Below are 6,000 nucleotides of genomic sequence, written 5' to 3'. Positions count from 1 at the left end.
CCTTTGTTGGGTGAGTAGTTTGTGAATATTTTCTCCCATTCTCTAGGTCATCTGTTTACTCTGTTGATAGTTTCTTTTGCTGTGCAGAAGCCATTTAGTTTACTTAGATCCCACTTGTCAATTTTTGTTTTTGTTGTAGTTGCTTTTCAGGGCTTAAGTATAAATTATTTCCAAAGGTTGATGTCCAGAATGGTGTTTCCTAGGTTTTCTTCTAGGATTCTTATAAATTGAATTAATTTTTTCATATGGTGAAAGGTAGGGGTCCAGTTTCATTCTTCTGCTTATGACTAGCCAGCTATGCCAGCACCATTTATTGAATAAGGAATCCTTTCGCCATTGCTTTTTTTGTTGTTGTTAACTTTGTCAAAGATCAGATGGCTGTAGGTGTGCAGCTTTGTTTCTGGGTTCTCTATTCTGTTCCATTGGTCTGTGTTTTTATACCAGTACTATGAGTGGTACAGTTTTGGTTACCATAGCCTTATTAGTATGGTTTGAAGTTAGTTAATGTGATACCACTGGCTTTGTTCTTTTTCCTTAGGATTGCCTTGGCTTTTCAGGTGTTTTTAGGTTCCATATGAATTTTAGTATAGTTTTTTTCTAGTTCTGTGAAAAATGACATTGGTAGTTTGATAGGAATAGCATTGAATTTATAGATTGCTTTGGGCAATATGGCCATTTTTATAATATTGATTCTTCCAATCCATGAACATGGAATGTTTTTCTATTTGTTTGTGTCATCTGTGATTGCTTTTAGCAGTGTTTTGTAGTTCTCCTTGTAGAGATCTTTCACCTCCTTGGTCAGATATGTTTCTAGGTATTTCATTTTTTTTTTTTTTTTTTTTTGAGACGGAGTCTCGCTCTGTCGCCCAGGCTGGAGTACAGTGGTGCGATCTTGGCTCACTGCAAGCTCTGCCTCCCAGGTTCACGCCATTCTCCTGCCTCAGCCTCTCAAGTAGCTGGGACTACAGGTGCCCGCCACCACACCCAGCTAATTTTTTGTATTTTTTAGTAGAGATGGGGTTTCACCGTGTTAGCTAGGATGGTCTCGATCTCCTGACTTCATGATCTACCCACCTCAGCCTCCCAAAGTGCTGGGATTACAGGTGTGAGCCACTGTGCCTGGCCGGTATTTCTTTTTTTTGTGGCTATTGTAAAGGGATTGTGTTCTTGATTTGGCTCTTAGATTGAACATTATTGGTGTATAGAAATACTACTGATTTTTGTACATTGATTTTGTATCCTGAAACATTGCCGAAGTCATTTATCCATTCTAGGAGCCTTTTGGTGGAGTCTTTAGGGTTTTCTATGTATAGAATCATATCATCCATAAAGAGAGATAGTTTGACTTCTTTTTTTTTCCCTATTTGGATGACTTTTATTTCTTTCTCTTGCATGATTGCTCTGGGTAACACTTCTAGTACTATGAAGAATGAGTGCTGAGAGTAGGCATCCTTGTCTTGTTCCAGTTCTCAAGGGGAATGTTTCCAGTTTTGCGCATTCAGTATGATGTTGGCTGTGGGTTTATCACAGGTAGCTCTCATTATTTTGAGGTATGTTCCTTTGATGTCTAGTTTCTTGGGGGTTTCTATCATGAGGGGATGTAAGATTTTATCAAAAGCTTTTTCTGCATCTATTGAGATGATCATATGTTTTTTGTTTGTATGTATGTATGTGTTTCAAGACAAAGTCTCACTCTGTTGCCCAGGCTGGAGTGGTATGATCATGGCCAACTGCATCCTTGGCCTACTGGGCTTAAGCAGTTCTCCTACCTCAGCCCCCTGAGTAGCTGTGACTACAGGCACGTGCCACCATACCTAGCTAATTTTTTTTTTTTTTTTGGTAGAGAGAGTATCTCACTATGTTTCCCAGGCTGGTCTCAAACTCTTGGTCTCATGTGATCCTCCTGCCTTGGCTGCTTAAAGTGCTGGAATTACAGATGTGAACCACCATGCCCAGCCAATTGTTTTTAATTCTGCTTGTGTGGTGAATCACATATATTGATTTGCTTATGTTGAACCAAACTTTCATCCTAGAAATCAAGCCTATAAGCCTATGTGATCATGGTGAATTAGCTTATTGAATTAGCTGCTGGATTCGGTTTGCTAGTATTTTGTTGAGGATTTTTGCATCTATGTTCATTAGGGATATTGGCCTGTAGTCTTTTTCGGTTGTGTCTTTGCCAAGTTTTGGTATCAGGTGATGCTGGCTCCATAGAATTAGGGAGGAGTCCCTCCTCCTCAATTTTTTGGAATAGTTTCACTAGAATTGGTACCAGCTCTTCTTTATATGTCTGGTAGAATTCGGCTGTTAATCTTTCTGGTCTGGGACTTCTTTGTTTTTTGGTAGGTGCTTTATTACTAATTACATTTCTGAACTTGATATTGGTCTGTTCAGGGTTTCAATTTCTTGCTGATTCAATTTTGGGAGATTGTATGATTCCAGGAATTTATTCATTTCCTCTAGGTTTTGTAGTTTGTGGCATAGAAGCATTCATAATAGTCTCTGAGGATCTTTTGTATTTCTGTGAGATTGGTTGTCACTTCTGTCATTTCTGATTTTGCTTATTTGGATCTTCTCTATTTTTTCTTTGTTAATCTAGCTAGCAGTCTATGGATCTTGATCCTTTCAAAGAACAAACTTTTGTTTCTGTTGATTCTTTGTCTGGATTTTTGTGTCTCAATTTAGCTCAATTCTGCTCTGATTTTAGTTATTTCTTTTCTTCTGCTAGCTTTGGAGTTCTTGTTTTTCTAGTTCCTTTAGGTGGAATGTCAAATTGTTAATTTAAGATCTTTCTAATTTTTTTGTGGTAGCTATTTAGTGCTATAAACTTTTAATATTGCTTTTGATACAACTCAGGGATTTTGGTATGTTGTGTCTTTGTTTTCATTTTTTACTTCAAAGAATTTTTTAAATTCTGTCTTAATTTTGTTGTTCACCCAAAAGTCATTTAGGAGAAAATTGTTTAATTTTCGTGTAATTGTGTGGTTTTGAGAGATCTTCTTGGTATTGATTTCTATTTTTATTCCACTGTGGTCCAAGAGTATGGTTGGTAGGATTTTGAGTTTTTTGAATTTATTGAGACTTGCTTTATGGCCTAGCACGTGGTCGATCTTGCAGTATGTTATGTGTGCAGATGAGAAGAATGTATATTCTGTGGTTGATGAGCAGAGTATTTTGTAGATGTCTACTAGGTATAATTGGTCAAGTGTCATGTTTAAGTCCAGATTCTTTGTTATATTTGTGCCTCAATGATCTAATAGTGACAGGGTGGTGTTGAAGTTCCTCACTATTATTGTGCTGCTAAATCTTTTTGTAGGTCTATTTATTAGTCTATTCTTTTGTTGCTATTAAGAAATATCTGAAACTGGGTAATTTATAAAGAAAAGAGGTTTAGCTGGCTCACAGTTCCATAGACTGTACAGGAAGCATGGTTGGGGAGGCCTCAGGAAATTTTCAATTATGGCAGAAAGGGAAGCAGGCATGTCTTACATGGCTGGAGCAGGAGGAAGAGAAATAAAAGGGGAGGTGCTACCCACTTTTTTTTTTTTTGAGATGGAGTTTTGCTCTTTTGCCCAGGCTAGAGTGCAGTGGCATGATCTCAGCTCACTGTGACCTCCACCTTCCAGTTTCAAGTGATTCTCCTGCCTCAGTCTCCTGAGTAGCTGGGATTACAGGCACCCGCCACCATGCCTGGCTAATTTTTGTATTTTTTAGTAGAGACAGGGTTTCACCATGTTGGCCAGGCTAGTCTCGAACTCCTGACCTCATGATCTGCCTGCCTCAGCTTCCCAAAATGCTAGGATTACAGGCATGAGTCACCACACCTGGCCACTACACACTTTTAAACAACCAGATTTCATGAGAACTCACCCACTATCACAAGAACAGCAAGGGGCAAATCCACCCCCATGATCCAATCATCTCTCACCAGGCCTTTCATCCAAAATTGGGGATTACTATTCAAATTGTGATTTGGGCAGGGACACAAATCCAAATCATATCATTCTGCCCACAACCCCTCCCAAATTTCATGTCCTTCTCACATTGCAAAATATAGTCATCCCTTCTTAACAGTCTCCCAAGTCTTAACTCATTTCAGCATTAATTCAAAAGTCCACAGTCCAAAGTCTCATCTGAGACAAGGCAAGTCTCTTCTGCCTATGAGCCTGTAAAATCAAAAACAAGTTAGTTACTTCCAGTATACAATGGAGGTGCAGACACTGGGTAAATACACCCATTCCCAAAGGGAGAAATCAGCCAAAAGAGAGGGGCTGCAGGCCCTATGCAAATCCAAAACACAGAAGGGCAGTCATTAAATCTTAAAGCTCCAAAATAATCTCCTTTGACTCCATGTCTCATATTCAGGGCACACTGATGCAAGGGTTGGGCTCCCAAGGCCTTGAGGAGCTCCACTGCTTTAGCTCTGCAGGGCTTAGCTCCCATGGCTGGTCTCAAGGGCTGGTGTTGAGTGCCTGCAGCTTTCCCAGGCACACTGTACAAGCTGTTGGCGCATCTACCATTCTGGGGTCTGAAGAACAGTGGCCCTCTTTTCACAGTTCCACTAGGAAGTGCCCTAGTGGGGACTCTGTGTGTGGGATCCAACCCCACATTTCCCCTCCACACTATCCTGGTAGAGGTTCTCCATGAGGGCTTCACCCCTGCAGCAGACTTCTGCCTGGACATCCAGGCATTTCCATACATCCTCTGAAATCTAGCTCAAGGTTTCCAAGCCTCAGCTCTTGCCCTCTGAGCATCCAGAGGCTTAACACCACATGAAAACTGCCAAGGCTTATGGCTTGCACCCTCTGGAATAGGAGTCTGAGACCTATCTGGGGCTCTTTTAGCCATGGCTTGAGCTGGAGGGCTGGGATGCAGGGAGCAGCGTCCTGAGGTTGCACAGGGCATTGGGGTCCTGGGTCTGGCCCACAAAACCATTCTTCCCTCCTAGGCCTTGGGGCCTGTGAGGGGAGGGGCTGCCACAAAGGTCTCTGAAATGCCTTTGAGGCATTTTCCCCATTGTCTTTGCTATTAACATTTAGTCCTTTTTACTTAGGCAAATTTCTGTAGCTGGTTTGAATTCTTCCCCTGAAAATGGTTTTTCTTTTGTACCACATGGCCAGGCTGCAAAATTTCCAAACTTTTACACCTCCCTTTTAAATATAAGTTCCAGTTTTACATCATTTTTTTGCTCATGAGTGTGCATAGGCTACTAGAAACAGCCAGGCTACATCCTGAATGCTTTGCTGCTTAGAAACTTCTTCCACTGGATACCCTAAATCATCACTTTCAAGTTTAAAGTTCCACAGATCCCTAGGGCAGTTGCCCAATGCCTCCAACCTCTTTGCTAAAGCATAGAAAAGTGGCCTTTTCTCTAGTTCCCAATAAGTTCCTCCTCTCCATCTGAGACCATCTCAGCCTGGACTTCATTGTCCATATCACTATCAGCATTTTGGTCACAAGATTTTAACAAGGCTCTAGGAGGTTTCAAACTTTCCCTCATCTTCCTGTCTGCTTCTGAGCCCTTCAAACTGTTCCAACCTCTGCCCATTATCCAGTTCCAAAGTCACTTCCACATTTTCAGATATCTTTATAGCAGTACCCTGCTCCTGGTACCAATTTTCTGTATTAGTCATTTTCACACTGCTATAAAGAAATACCCCAAACTGGGTAATTTATAAATAAAAGAGGTTTAGTTGGCTCATGGTTCTACAGGCTGTACAGTAAGTATGGCTGAGAAACCTTAGGAAACTTACAATCATGGCAGAAGTGGAAGTAGGCATGTCTTACATGGCTGGAGCCTGGGATAGAGAGAGAAGGGGTAGGTGCTACACACTTAAACAACCCAATCTCATGAGAACTCACTGAGTGTCATGAGAACAGAAAAGGGGAAATCCACCCCCATGGTCCAATCACCTCTCACCAGGCTCTTCCTCCAACATTGGGGATTAGAATTCCACATGAGATTTGGGTGGGGACACAAATCCAAACCATATCACCATC

This window comes from Pan paniscus, chromosome 8, assembly GCF_029289425.2.
Source record: "Pan paniscus chromosome 8, NHGRI_mPanPan1-v2.0_pri, whole genome shotgun sequence".
Lineage (NCBI taxonomy): Eukaryota > Metazoa > Chordata > Mammalia > Primates > Hominidae > Pan > Pan paniscus.
This window is presented reverse-complemented; position numbering follows the sequence as displayed.